Source organism: Phoca vitulina, unplaced genomic scaffold (assembly GCF_004348235.1).
Source record: "Phoca vitulina isolate PV1807 unplaced genomic scaffold, GSC_HSeal_1.0 scaffold9, whole genome shotgun sequence".
Taxonomy (NCBI): Eukaryota; Metazoa; Chordata; class Mammalia; order Carnivora; family Phocidae; genus Phoca; species Phoca vitulina.
The window spans coordinates 39435777-39451668 of record NW_022589712.1 but is presented as its reverse complement, the minus strand read 5'-3'; the positions used below and the strand labels follow the sequence as shown (position 1 = coordinate 39451668).

Genomic DNA, 15892 nt, shown 5'->3' with positions numbered 1-15892 from the left:
TGTAATTGGACTATAATTACTAGTTTTAGTTTATCACCCTAAAGGATTGAAACCATTGGCACTAGAACACTGAAGACAAAGCCTTGTAAACATGGATACCATAAATCTTGTGCAAAGTGGGTTTCCTTCTGTATCAATGAAATAGTAAAATCAATAAATAGAACTCTTCTATAAGCACTGAACAATACATTAAGTTAGAAACCTTAGCAGAAATAAGCTATAGCTATGACATCTTTTTCTTTAAGCTACATTTACCTTTTTTAGTTGAGGCAGCACTAGTCTCTTCTTTGGCTCGTTCAGTTTCTGTAAATTCAGATATTAAAGAATGAGACATGGATATCAGAAATGCCAGGTTGCTATCTTATGGTATTGTAAGTCAGACAAGACTAAAAGTGCCCCAAGGATAAAATGTGGCACCTGAGAGCAAAGCAAGCAGCAGAGAAAACCACTCTATAAAGTGCTTATATGTATTTTTAAGTAATGAACTCTCTTATCTCTCCAAGATACAACTCTGTGGCTTTAAATTCTAATGCCTATGTAAGCGGTGACCATAAAACAAGGTGGCTTATTTCACAAAATACACTGGAATACCAATCAGTTTATATTCAGATCTAAAATGATGTATGAGTTCTGGGGAAGAGGACTTCAAAGGACTTCTTCATTTAGCCTTTAATTATGGGGACAGTAAGCAGTATTTGACCTTGATCAATTAGCTTTATATTATAAAAGATTTACCACAATATTACAGGAAATTCCATTTGAATATTTTTTGGAGACAGAGAGAGAGAGAGAGAGATTGAGAGAGAGAGATAAAAGGCCAAAATGTGTTCTTGGAGTTTCTCTGAATATCTAGTGTGGAATATAAGAGAGCTGCCTTGAAGACATAATCTGAAATGCTGGTCCTAGTACAAGATTTTGGACCTCAAATCAAAGCTAATTTAAGTTTTCTCTAGTTCATAAGAAAATAAGAAAAATAATAATGAACTGGTGAATATTTACAAATCTTTACTTATTTTATTAACTTTTTATTTTTGATGTAGTTCTCCTTGGTCACATGAATTTTTATGTTTATTTTTATTCTTATTAGTATCTGTACGTGTCCCCCTCACTCATATGCATTCAGCAACTGAGGCTCTGGGGACAACCAAACAACAGGACTCCTCATGAGATCCCTTTGCCCTCCCTATGCCATAGACCTTGGGCTGTGAGAAAGATCACATGTCAGAGGAGGTCTTCACATCATATTTAGGCTTAATTCCATAATATTAGATACCCAAACCTTTACCAGTTGCACCTAGACAAGAAGTAAGTATCCTCTTCTCCAGGCTGGACTACCCAGACCCCTGGCTGTTATATATCTTCTGGATAAAGACACCAGTGGTTCTCAAACTTGAGCATGCATCAGAGTCACTCCGAGGGCTGTTAAAACACAGATGCTGAGCCCAGAGGTTTTGATTAGTTTGAGTCTGGGGCATGTCCTGAGAATTTACATTTCTAATCAGTTCCCAGGTGATGCTATATCCAGACCATAGTTTGAAAACTGATTACCAAACTTCCCCTGAGAGACAATCAAGACTAATTCTTCAGTGATCCCCATCCCCGTTTACCTCCGTTCCCACCATGAGTATGGGCTTCCAGCGGAAAACAGAGTTCACATTTCTTTTAAAAAACAGGCCCTTTCCAAAGTCAACTCTCCACCACAGTACACACCCCTACATCCTCAGCCTCTATTAGAACGTGTGCTTTGCTTTCTTCTTTTAAACACACCCAGGCTCCTTAAGGACACTGCATCCCTGCAGGCAGTCTTCTGAAATGGACAATGTTTGCTTTCACATTCCCTGCATACCAAAGTGCCTGGAAGTGATGTATCTATCCTCTTTACTTCTTATTATTTCTCAGAGGTTGTTACCTCCTTGCTTCCTCTAAATCCCAGTTCCTTTGAAATACACAGTCAGGTTGCACCTGGCTCTATGCCTCTTTTTCATTAACCGACCTTATACTCTTGCCCCATCCCTCATTGAGTATTTTTTGCACACAGTCTTCATCCTCTCCACTACTACTGTGAGATTTCATTAAGAACAAGTCTCAGTCACAGCTGCACATTAGAATAAGCTGGGGGGCTGTTATAAGTCCATGACTTTCAGATGTAGTAGGCCTAGGTGGGCTATAGAGCTTTGAAAGCTTTGAGATTCTGAGTTAGTGAGTCTGGGATGAGGCCTGGCTATTCATATATTTGGAAGCTTCCCAAGATATTTTAATATTTAACCAGGATTGGGAGTCACTTACACACACAGTTCACATGCCCGCTTCATCTCTGATTTCTTTAGCCTCCTCACTTCTAAAACCTGGACTCCAGTTCTCTACTCACTACCACCTGTCAACATATTTTTGGACTTTTCCTCTGTTGCCAAAACTCTGATCCCCAAAATCCTATTCTCTGGCACCACAGCCTCATTTTTCCCTTTACATCTCACTTACTCAAGAACCTTTTCCAAATAGTATCTGACTTGGTCAATACTTTCATTCTTCTGATCTTACCCCTCTCTCACTGCTCCAGATCTTCTTCATGTCCTCACTTTTACTCTTACCAAGCTAATATATAAATGAGCCACGGTGCAATCGCTCACTTCGTGTCTGCTTTTATAGTCATCAGCTGTAGTAGTCCTCCAGGCTGCTTTTAAACTGTTGGGTGGCTAAAGCCATCAGAAATTTATTCTTTCACAGTTCTAGAGGCAAGAAATCCAAAATGAAGGTGTCTCCAGCCCATCCTCTGAAGCTATCTCTGAATTCTCCTGGAAAGAATCCTTCCTTGCTGGTGATCCTTGGTATTTACTGGTTTATAGCTGCATCACTCCAATTTCTCCTTTTGTGTTCACATGGTTCTCTTCTGTTTGTGTGTATCTGCATGTCTCCAAATCTCCCTCTTCTTATCCAGTCACTGGATTCAAGGCCCACTCTAATCCGGTGTGACCTCATCCTAACTTGATTACTTCTGTAAAGACCCTATTTTGAAATATGGTCACATTCATGGACACTGACTTAGGACTTTAACATATTCTTTGGGGGGGGACATAATTCAACCCATTACACCCCCAAAACACCAAAACTACTTTATCCCTGCCACCTGAGCAGTCATCCAAACTGGAGGAAGGGCCTCACCCTGCTACAGATCTCACTTGAATTGTCTTAGTTCAGTATTTAAGGGATAGCTCAGCACTGACCAACAATACTAGTGCAGACCTTGAGGAGTTGTTTTCCCATACTAGACAACTGGCTCATGCATTCTCTCCCCTCCTCAAGCTTCCAGTATCCTACAGTATAGAGGCAAGCTGCTTTTGAGAGATTCATAGAGAAAACAAAAGCAGACTACACTACCTCATATTTTCCCCACCTCACCAGCACATACCTGCACCATTTATTTTCCTTGCCACCCCAAAGCATGACCAATCCCTGCCCCATATTTAATACCAGTCTGGCCTGCATCCTGTCTCCTTTTGCCAAGTCAAGGCCTTTTTTTCTTGCAAATATTGCTTCTATCTGCTACTTCATCAGTTTTCCACTTCAGTGATACTTTCAGAAACACAATGTATCACTCTTGATAACCGCAGACAAGCACATCCTTCACTTATATCTGCCCCCAACCCCAGCTGCTCATCTCTCGGTGGTCCATCACAGCTGCCAGGGAGCTGCGACATGATGTCGCCACTTCTATCTCCTCATGCTCTGGGCTTTTAAAGCCTGGTTAATTATGAAAAATATAGAAATGAGAGGCATAGAGGCATATATCATATGTGCCCATTTTAAGGAATGGTAATAAAAAATATGCACACCTTTATAACACCCTGTGAGTTTAAGAAATAAAATATCACAAAGCCTTTGAAACCTTCCACTACCTCATGCCTTTCCCTTCATCTCAGAATTACTATTGTCTTAAATTTTGTATTAATCATTTCCCTATTTTTCAGTACAGTTTTTTATTACATGTACTTATCTCTAAACAAAGATAAGACCATTTTACATAGATCAAATTATATTGTTTAGTTAGATAACTATAAAAATTGGTTTCTATTGTTTAATTCTTGTGATTTGATTCTTTCAAAACATCATGTTGAGATGCAGTGTTAAAATAGTTAAAGAGGCTATTAGACTGGGGTAGCTCTAGTGACTTCAGTAGCTTATATAAACAAACCAAAGCCAGAGTCATCTAGATTTTTCTGGAATCTGAAAAACTAGAACTTAAGAACAGCTCTCATGACAGCCAAATAATAAATGTTCCCAAATAAGAAAAACATTTAAGTTCTAGCCAATTAAATTATTTCTTTGCTTTGCTTCTGTGTTTTCTTAAACCTCTGTCCTAGCCCCTGCCTATGGAGCACCCCTAACTACTTTTTCATTTTTGGCACTGTTTGATTCAAATCGTTGTTTGCTTAAATAAATTCAGTTTAACCTCTTACAGAAGCCATGTTGACATGAGTAGCTGTAGTTGATTATCAATTTTAACTGTTGTATACTATTCCACTATATATCTATATCTATCTATCTATCTATATATATATACTTTTTAATAATTATACATCCATTCTCCTGCCAATGGACATTAGGCCATGTCTGATTTTGTGCCGTTATAAGTAATCCTGTTATGAACATTCGCACACATGTTTCCTGGTACACATGTGCAAGAATTTTCTTAGAAGTGAAATTACTGGGTCAGTGCATTTGCTCATGTTTAATTTTTCCAGAAATATGCCACAATATTCCCCCAAATTTTACATTCATACCAACAGTACATGTGAGAGCTTTTATTGCTTCATATCATTACCATTACCAGAATAATCATTTTTCTCTTTTTTGGTCAATCTGGCATGGGTACAATAGTATCTTATTGTGCTTTTAATTAAAATTCCATTATACCAAGAGACTGAACATCTTTTGATATGTTTATAAACGATTTATAGAGTTTTCTTTTTTTTTGATGCTTACTTATATATTTTTGTCCATTTTTTTCTGCTCACTGTCTATCAAGTTCTTTGTCTTGTTTTTCATTTTTGGAGTTATTTATTTTTTTGCTACCTAACTCTTGTTACTTATATATGCTACAAACATCTTTTCCAAGTGTGTAGCTTATCTTTTCTTAGAATTTTATCAATACGATTTTGAATTCATTCAGGCAGCATTGTCTGTGATTTGGGTTGTGATCTTATAATTTATTATCCAAACTGAGCAAGTGAAAGTAGGTGCTAGTAATAATTATTCTGAAATGATATGAATATGAATTCTGTCTTAACCAACTGAGATTCATGGTCATACATATCATGCAATCTGTGTTCTAGACACACCTCATTAATATCAGATCTATTGTTCAGGCCCATAGATATTCCCCCCAGTAACTTCCATGACAGAGTATATAATTGAATCCCAGAGGCCATGCCACTTTTTGACTAATATAAATTGTCCCCAAGTACTCTTCTAATATTATATAACTAACGAAATTCAAAAGGACTTTATTTTTTTCCCTTTTTTAAAAAGTAATCTCTACACTCAATATGGGGCTCAAACTCACAACCCCAAGATCAGTAGTCACATGCTCCACTGACTAAGGCAGCCAGGTGCCCCAAACGGACTTTATTTTAAAATTCTGTATACTGCCTTCTCCTGAAGAATCCTGACATGCTTTAGTAGATCAAGTGATTGATATCTGACCCACACATTTAGGTACTGAAATGTAGTTCAGGTGATAAACATAGGCTTGGTGGAGGAGCGTACCACAAATCTAGTGAATGCCATGCAGTATCAAGGGAAGAAAAAGGCCTGATTATCGCCATTTCATATAAATTTGAACCTACAATTAAAAATGACTAGCCTTTGGTCCTGATCTGGTCTTTGGAGCCTTTTTTGCTCAAAATTCAAACTGACCAGAGGCTAGAAGAACATGCTCTTGGAATACATGATCAGAGCCCTGTGGTCCTTGATACGAAGAAGGAGGTAATGTATAGCAGTGTTTCCCAAGGTCTTGAGGCACCCTGGTCACTGAAGTGTCTTTAGGGGGAAAAAAGGGTACGATGTGGTCAAATATATTTGCTAATCATCTACTACATGCCCTCTAGAAGATTCATCAAGGAGAACGTTAAGTATCTGAAATGACCTAGGGCTTAAAAATCTGCTTGTTTTGTCCTCTTCCTAAGTCATAACATCAACTCTTCTGTTGCTATCCAGCATGTGGGAAAGCAGGTACAGTGGACTGCGGAGAAGGGAATTGGGTGTGGTGAGGCATTTTTGTACATCCTATGATAAAGGAATGTGTGTTGACTTGCAGAAATTGTAAATCTAGGTTTGGCATACCTGCTTGGTCCAAGGCAGTCTTCCTCCATCCACATAATCTCTGACACATAACTTTGTATATAGGGGTATTAAGTGCCCCGCCATAGTACTACATCATTGAACCTGAAAAATTTCCTTTTTCTTCAAGTTCATGGTACCATGATAACTACCACCCCGAACTGGTACAGTTCCCGAGTATATCTGTGTCCTCCAGTATTTTTCCTACAGTAATTTTGGTTTCCTCAGAATCTAGAAGAAACTGTTCCACACCACCAACTTAATTGACATTCTAGTTATTTTCTTGAATGAGTGCTAATGCCAAATTACCTTTTATTTTTTTCCACAGACTCAATCTTACCTCTCCTCTTTAATTCAATACCATGAAATTGTATCACACAAATATTTAATTTATCTTAATTAAGCTATATATCTCACTCTCATTTGCTCTCATAATTTAAGATAATGTAAAATAATATCCTAAATGTTTAGGTTATATACACAAAACTATGTGCACCATACCATATGGGTGATTTTAAGAATTTTCAAGAGTATTTTTAATGATATGCAATTTTTACATTAGGCAATAACTTTATAAGTGACCCACTATATATAGAAGATGTGTAAAAATTCTGTTTTATAGTTTCAAGATTGAAAAGTAATTCTTAGTTGAAGAAATGGATAGTCGTGTTGTTAATAGAGAATTTAAACAATTTATGAATTATCTCTAATTTTTTTATTGAGAGATAATGCCCATGTTAAGTCTAAATCTCTCAACCATATGGAGAGTTGAGTATTAATTCTTTTGAAACTTTTATATTGGGTCTAAGATGATTTAGCAACTTAATTTGCTAATTTCCTGCAAAAAATGCTGATCTCTCCAAAACTTGATTGGATAGTGTGCTTCATAGATAGCAGATCTTACAGAGTTGTTTTACTCAAATCAACATTTTTATCTATATGTCACATTTTTCTAGGAAGAAAATGTTCGTTTTTAGCATAATCTTCAATCTAAAGTTCTCTACCAGTGCTGCAAAATTATGTTTTGTTTTATACATTTTCTTGATTATGCACTTCTACAGACTAAGTATTAGCATACTGAAGATTCCATAATAAAGAGTTCCAATCAGCTTTACATTCAACTAAAAATTTTCATGAAAATATAAATGGAATTTTAAGATTCATGTTACACCTCTCAAAGTCTATAATGTCTATGTAAACACTTCCAACTGTAATTTTTTAAAAGACATTCCCACCAAGTTACTCAAAATTATATTTTCTAATTTTTCTCTGATATATCCACCAATGATATATACTCTATCTCAAAATCCTGGCACTAAGTAAAATATGCATTTATTTTATATATTAGTACCATCATTAATAATGATGGTACTATGCAGCTCCAAACCAGATGAAAAAATATAATCATATTTACATCATGCATAAGACAGGTTTGACCATAAACCTCAGAGAAAAGTATATTTTTTTCTAAAATCAAATACATGTCATTATGCCTAAAATAATTTTCATTAGTGACCATCTGTTAGGTATTTCATCTAATTGAGAAAAACCATCAAAGAAACCAGCATTTGTCCCTAAGCATACCGTCAAAGCTAATATTGATGCAAATGCCATGGTATCAGTTATCAGTCAATGTTCATAATCTGAAGATATAAACCTTGAAAGGAAATTATAACATTACACCAGCAGTAGTTAAAATTTTTGGGGGCTTCATTTCATTAAAGACACCATGAGTTTCACTGGTAGACAAATTATCTTGCCTACTGGTTTGGTCAAGTGATTAATTATTAGGAAAATTAAGTCTGATGTGTTTAAGAAACTGAAGATATCATTTATTCTGCAAGTTAAGAAACAAAAATACAAACTACTCAAAAAGGAGTTATGATCTGGACAAATTAACATTTGCAAATGAAAATAAATTTTAAGAAGAATAAATTCACATAAAAGAAAAGGTTGAATAATTACATATATTATTTCAACACAACAAATATTAATAGCAAGAAACATTTGGTAAGCCAGCCTCAAAAATTAGCATTAGCCTTGTCTATAACAGAAAAATTAGTAAGCTGCTGAAATATGCTCTTTTCGTTTTCTTAAGTTTTATTCAACATACTTGCTTTTACTTGTTTTTCACTTGGAGCTGTTAAAGACAAGAAACAATAAAGTCTAAATTAATTACAAGTCCATTGTCTCTCTCTAAAATAGTTTTAAGGTTATTTAAAATTTTTAAAAGATTGTATTATAACCTTGGAAACTAAGGAAAACCATAGATCTGAGAAGAAGAAAATACAACACTGTGCCATTTTCTTTTGTATACTATAAATATGCACCATGAACCACGGATTTTTTTTTTACATTTTTATATCTTCTCTCAATACAGAATGCTCATTCACAACTTACTCCTTTTGTTTGCCTTTTAAATTAGTTAAGAATCTGATTGTTTTTATGTACAAGCCAATGCATTTTCCTTAAAGTGGTATGAAAAGAACAAAATGGATTGATAAATTATCCAATGGTTTCAATTGTTAAAATACAACTAATTACTGCCACGCTGCTACACTGTAATCATACCCTGAAATGAACAGATAACGATTTCAAGCAATTTAAGTTTTGTATTTTGTCAGGTTTAATATTAGACAATAATGGTTAGCTATTAATATTCTTGAAACTGATTATACCCTAGTCATTCTGCATGTCTCTCCATGTTTATATGTTTCTATGATATATATTTTAGTTTAGTTTTCTGCATATGTGCATAAATGAGAATATGTGTTTGGCCCACCCCCGAATGTTACTCACAAATGAACAACTACTCTGTTCTTTGTAAAGTGGACAAAAGCATTCCTTCCCAAAGGATAAATAATATCAATGTTAATGTAAAATGGTGAAATGTGAGCATTTCATCTTGGAAATTATTTAAAAGTCATTCCCATTTAAATTTTTTTTAAACGTGGTTATTCTATTTGGTGTTTCTCCTTTCATTTAAGAAACCATTATCAAGGGGCGCCTGGGTGGCTCAGTAGTTAAGCGTCTGCCTTCGGCTCAGGTCATGATCCTAGGGTCCTGGGATTGAGCTCCGCATCGAGCCCCGCATCGAGCCCCATATCGGGCTCCCTGCTCAGCAGGAAGCCTGCTTCTCCCTCTCCCACTTCCCCTGCTTGTGTTCCCTCTCTCGCTGTGTCTCTCACTGTCAAATAAATAAAATCTTTTAAAAAAAAAGAAACCATTATCAAGTGCCTACTGTGTGCCTGCCTTTATAATAGGCACTCTAATTTCTGACTATTTAAAATGGAAAAAAGCAAGGTAATGTGATTATAACAGTATAATAAGTGCTATTATAAAGGAAAGGGGATGATGCTATAGGAAAGAGGATGATGCTTTGGGAACTAGTTGGAGGAATAACTAAATGGATTGAGTTGTCTGAGGAAGTTTTATAAACTTAGAAGAAGAAGAAATGTAGCTTTGAACCTGTGGTTTGCTCTGGTCTGTGGTGGTGGGGGTGGGAAATAGTAGAGCTATATTTGTATGGTTGGTTATTTACATAACACTGAGTAGATGTAATTTCCATTTAAATACAAAAAAATGGGAAGAGCAACTAGTGGACATTATATGAATCTATGACCGCCTATACACATACACACAAACATATACACACGAAAACTCAGTGAAGTTCTTTGAGGAGAAATTTGAAGGCAAAATCAACACATAATATTTTAAAATGAAGTCAGTAAAATAAGTTTTAGAAACTTGCATTTATTTTCATTTGAAGCAACTAATAGGACAGACTAAATGCTAGAAACCTGTAAGAAAACCATTTGGTATTTGTACCAACTGCATTTTTAGATGTGTTTGTTTGTATGTGTGTTTTACTGATTGTCTGATTCCCAATTCAGTTTTCCCCCATTAGAATGTAAATATATTGAGGGCAAAATCTACCTCTACTTTCATTGCAGCTCCCCTGAGTACTCAAGAAATGTCATTAAGTAACATTTTGAATAGGGAGAGAATATTTGCTGAATTAAATATTCCATATTTTACAAGTAAAGCAATATTGGATGCTTTTACAGAAAGTGTTTTTTTTTTTTTTTCTTGTTTTGTTTTGTTTTTGTTATTTTACACTCATCAGTACTTCTCAAACACTGCTTTGACAGAGTCCCTGGGGATCTTAGGAAGTTATGGATTCTGATTCAGTGGGTCCAATGCAGAGCCAGAGACACTGCATTTCTAACAACCTGATGCTGCTGGTTTACAGAACACTCACTGGGTAGCAAGAGTGTAACATATTCTGGCTTTTGTTTTCTAAAACTGCACTGATGTTAACTCTATGTCAAGAACTTGAAATAAAGACCATGAGATGAAGAGATTTCCTGCCCTCTCCTGGCATGGCCCTTACCACCTGTCTGAGGCTGCAGCATTAATAAACGTTGGACATCAGGTAGAAAGAACCCAGAAACACCAGTCTAACTCACCTGAATGTTCCTTCTTTGATGACTTTGCTGTATCAAACAAGAAAAGAAAAAAGTCAACATTCTAAGCCATTCTATTGGGATTCAGTATTCAATTGCAAATTAAATAATAAAATGAAAGGAAGATAGAGGAATTTAAAAACAGTTACCTGCTTCCACATGTTTTTCTTTCTTTTCCTGTTCTGAAACATATTATTATTGTTGTTATTATTATTACTCCAATTTTATATGTCACAATTTAATTGTTTTAACACAAACATATACGTGCTAAAGCTGGACTGCAACAACTAATAAATAAACTAATAAAACTAATAAAACAAATCTTTCCTTCTCTTTCCCTCACTGAGTTCCCTCACAGAACAGCATACAAATATTCTATGTAAGAGGAACTAAAATTTTTCATGGATAATAAACCAAAAAATAGAGTCTATAAAGAATGGAAAATAATTAATTTGCTATTGTATTAGATCAACATGAAATAAATTTGGGATAAAAAATGAACCAAAGGATAATTATTACAGCTGTTTTAAAATAATTTTCAGATAAGGATGGACAGATTTCATAGGGACTTCCTCTTTGAAGGTGAAATCTGCTTATATTGAAAAGTTATTTGTTTAGCTAAGACAAAGGCTTTGCTGAGGCAAACTGAAAACATTAAAATAGATTGAATTTTCAGTGGAAAGCAAAACACGCTTCCCTTGTTTTTAGGGCAAATGCTCCTTATAGAGTCCTTATTAGATAGTATTTCTTTTTAAGAATCCATTTTTGTCAATATTGTATGAGACAAAGCATTATTCTGGCCTCAAGAGTAAGATGACACTTGTGTTATAATAAGAACTAATTTTATACAAAGGGCAAGTACTAATTTTATACTAAGTGCTATTGTCTGCAATTCCAATATTTTGTATTTTGCCTTGACAAGCTTGTCCAATTAATTTAAAAGAAGATTTTCAAGAAATGTTTTAACATAGGTACATTATTATTGGATTTTTTAAAGAAAAGGTATGGGGAGATTATTTTAAAGTTTCATTCAATGAATATATTTTGGAGACTAGAAGATGTTTATGCTGAAAGACTTCTAAGAACTGTATTTTAGAAACACAGAGGGCCACCAAATCTTCTACAGTCACGAGTCTCACAAGTGTTCAATTTTGTTTACCAAGAGTGTCATCATGTAAGAATATCAAGCAATTTATCCAATCACAAGAAGCATGCAGGCAGTAAAACAAATTAAAACAATGACTTGACCAAGTGTCACAAGTCAAAAAGAAGACACTTAGGTGACTTAGCTAAAATTAAACACAGTGAGAACATTACCAAAAGTTGCTTGAAAAACATGGAGTGATTAAACGTGTTGCTTAATTTATTGCTGAGCTGAAGCACAATCCATGTAACATTTCTAAGAAATTGCAAAGTGATGACAGTTGAAAAAATACTAGAAGTCGATCTGGGTATGCAACAAAACCGAATTCCAGCTATACGTGATATTACAAAGCTAAAAAAAGGGCCTTCCAATCACATCAGAAAGCCATCATATGAACAGGAAAATACCTGTGCTAATTTGGAACAATGTTAACAAAAAGGCTGTTGAGAGCACTTATTATGTAGGATAATTCAGGATGTAATTATTGAATTATCTTTAATAAATAAAAATTAAGGTACCCTTTAATTCGACAGGGACTGCCAAATCACATCTATGATTGTTTTTTTTTACTTTTTATTTTGAAAAAATTATAGTTCACAAAAATTTTCAACAATATGTATATGAAGGTTTCATGTACTCTTTACTCTGTTTCTCCACCATGATTTCTTAAACTTAAAAAAGAACAACTTCTTAATTGTGATAATTAGAAAATTAGAAGCAAAATAAGAATATAGGGATGGAAATGTATAATTGAATGAAGCAATCCTAAAGGCAAAAAATCCAAATCAAACAAATTCAAAGATACAACAATAACAACAATAAAAGCAAGTCTAGGAGCATCTGGGTGGCTGAGTCAGTTGAGCGTCCCACTCTTGGTTTCAGCTCAGGTCATGATCTTGTGGGTCGTGGGATCCAGCCCCAAGTCATCCCTCAAGGGGGAATCTGCTTCCCCTCTCTCTCCCTCTGCCCCTGGCACGCGTGCTCTCTCTCTCTCTCAAATAAATAAATAAATCTTTTAAAAAAAGCAACTCTAGATGAAAAACCAGAGAAAATAAGTTAATTTAAAAAGAATTATTCATTGTTTAAAGGAAAATTATTTTTCTTTTCCCTATTACTGCCCAAGTCACAATCCACTGAACTTCTCAATGAGGGAAGCAGTTGGGATGTAAATGAATGCCTGGGAAGGAATTTTTTCTTAAATGAAGTATACCAGTGCTCCGAAGATTGCCAAGGAGATGCAGTGTGTCTGTGAGATCTTTTAAATTATATAGCCTGCAATAAAGTGAGGGCCTTAAGATTATATATATATATATACACACACACATATATATATAATACATATATATAATTTAACATCATTTTTAACATCATATAAATATATACATATATATGTGTATATATATATATATAATTTAACATCATTTTTCGCATCTCTGGTCGTACTCCATTTTCCTGCTGGTGCAATGGTTTATAAAGTGTTTCTGTATCCATGATCCAGGGCTCATCAACAGCTGTGCACACACATAAATCTGAAACTAAAGGAACACATACTTCTCTATAGATAGATTGCTCCCCCTGGCTGAGTTTTACTATAATTTCATGATTCATCCTACAGAATATTTTAGAGCATTTTTATGACATAGAATGCCTCAGGGTCCTAACCTTTTGCAGGACCAAAACATACATAAAATTTTCAAAAAGTGGTGTATATTTTAAAACAGATGTTTTGTTTTTGTTTTTGTTTTTTTAATATCACTGGGATCCTTAAAAGCTCTGCATTTCTGGGAATGCGATGATTTTTAATGGCTGATTGAGTAGGGTTAAGTTAGGGGTTTTTTGTTTCCATTTGTTCAACATACCCTAATTTCTTCAGAGGAGAGCATATTTTTGCAAAAGATACAACCTCCAGGCATCTAGCTTTACTGTTAGCAAACAGCTTTAACACACTGTTAAAGCAACAGTGGATGCTGCCTAAGGTATGGATTCCAAGCAATGCTATTACACAGAACTCATAGTGCTTATAGGGGGGAAATCACATTAAGAATGAAATGTCACGTATCATATGAACATGCCAAAATATTTATGGATTACAAGAAGAAAGATAATGGGAATGTGGTTATGAAACCAGCCTGAAAAAGAACTTCTTTTTTTTCTTTTTTAAGGACTGAGAACAAATCAGATTACAGAGACTAAATTTACATTAACAGTTTTGGTTAATGAAATGAAGTTGTATTTTTAGTTATGAGGCTGTGGGTAATATTATTAGACAATTGTATGAATTTGGAAAATGACTTTAAGAATGACTGCCATGGTTTTCCGTCCCTCTGACCCTCAGGTTGTGTATTTTTTCATTCTAACAAAAAACAACAAGTAGAGTTCACATGCATAAAATATAAAAAAGAGATATTCAAAACTGCAAGTCTAAGTATACTAGCAGGCCAATAGTAGTTGTAAAGAGGAAAAAACATATACACAAATATACTTTGCATGCATTTCCTTACTTTTTCCCTTGGGGTGTTCTGTTGAAGAAAATGAAAACAAACAAACAAAAAAACAATTGCTCTTACGCTCTTAAAACCTTCAAAGATAAAATTACTCCCCCAACATGTTGACTAGACTGTAATTTTTCCATCCCCTTCCCCCATTCTCTCTCCTCAAATTTCAGTGTTGCTCTGAGGTATTGCCGATTACTACTGTAGGTGTGTCCATAATTTGAGTGCAAAACATTGACAATGAATCAACCCAGGATTACACTCTTTAATCATTTTCAATGATTTATACCTTGTAGTCTTCTTAAATACAGGTGAACACATAATCACATATAAACAAATACAAAAGAAACAGGTATCCTTGCCAGATGAGTTATGATTCTATTCAAGGCTTAAAGGAATGATTCAGTTCCTAATTGATGCTGGGGTATCCAAGATTATTTGAATTCATTCTTTCTAGTAGAATAAACGCTTGATACTGAACATTGTTCAATTTCTTGTCAAGCAAACATTTTTTTGAAAACAATTGTTGTGAAAGGTAAATATATGCAGTATTTATTTTTTGTTTTACCAAATATATCTCATAGCAATATTGTCAGTAAAGACTTGACTCTTTCCTTCATATTCTCTCTCTCTCTCTTTCTCTCCCCTATCCCATATATAGTTTTTTCTTCTATAATAATCCTTTAATAAGAAATGCAATTTGGGATTCATCAAATATAAGACAGAAAAGGAAAATATTTCCAATACCTTCTACAGGTGTTTTTGTTTTCTTAGAATCTGAAAACACAAAGATAAATTATTGATAAAGCAGATATCATAAATCAACAACTGATTAGTTTACAATAAAATGCCAAATACTCTGAAATAATCTTCAATAAAGTGGACTGATCGCATAACGTATTTCTAGAATATGGGGCTTAAGGAGAAATTACTGTTTTTGAGAAGATGAGTATTAGAGTGAGGCAATACATAAGAAATTTTCTGAAATAGAAAGACTACAAAAAAGGACAGAGATGAAAGAAAATATCCACATAAAATTTGCACAGAGATTACATTGTGCCTATCAAAGCTAATGACCTTTTAATAGAAAGTCAAGCTGAGCCAATATATGGTCTGCTTCCATAAAGATGGGCTGAAGTCTGTGAATTTAGTCTGTGTTTTCTTCATTTGCTCAATCTAAAGCCACCCAGATCACCTGCTTTGCACTCCCTGAATAATCAATATATTTACAAGACAAATATTCAATCATTTCTATTGTAATGGGAAAAAAACAGGTTGACGTCGGCTCAAAGGTTACTGATGAATATATTATATTTAGTAGCTGTTATGGAGTAATGTGTATTCAGTGGTCAGCAGACATCTATTTTGCTTTTAGTCTTTTGGGTATTCAGCCTAGATCTGAAAATTTTATGATTTTTTAGTATTTAGATCATGTAACTTTCTGTTCCTATCAC

The 15892-nt window shown here is 34.6% G+C and overlaps 1 protein-coding gene across 1 annotated transcript in view; it reads right to left on the bottom strand.

Annotated features, from left to right (window-relative positions):
- TRDN (triadin) overlaps positions 1-15892 on the bottom strand; it is a 365907-nt gene that overhangs the window by 124588 nt on the left and 225427 nt on the right. The window contains exons 15-20 of the transcript XR_004299993.1: positions 15186-15215; positions 14448-14465; positions 10952-10984; positions 10806-10832; positions 8450-8476; positions 256-303 (exon numbers count right to left, since the gene is read on the bottom strand). The gene's annotated coding sequence lies outside the window, so the exon portion shown is untranslated. The remainder of the gene's footprint in view (positions 1-255; positions 304-8449; positions 8477-10805; positions 10833-10951; positions 10985-14447; positions 14466-15185; positions 15216-15892) is intronic.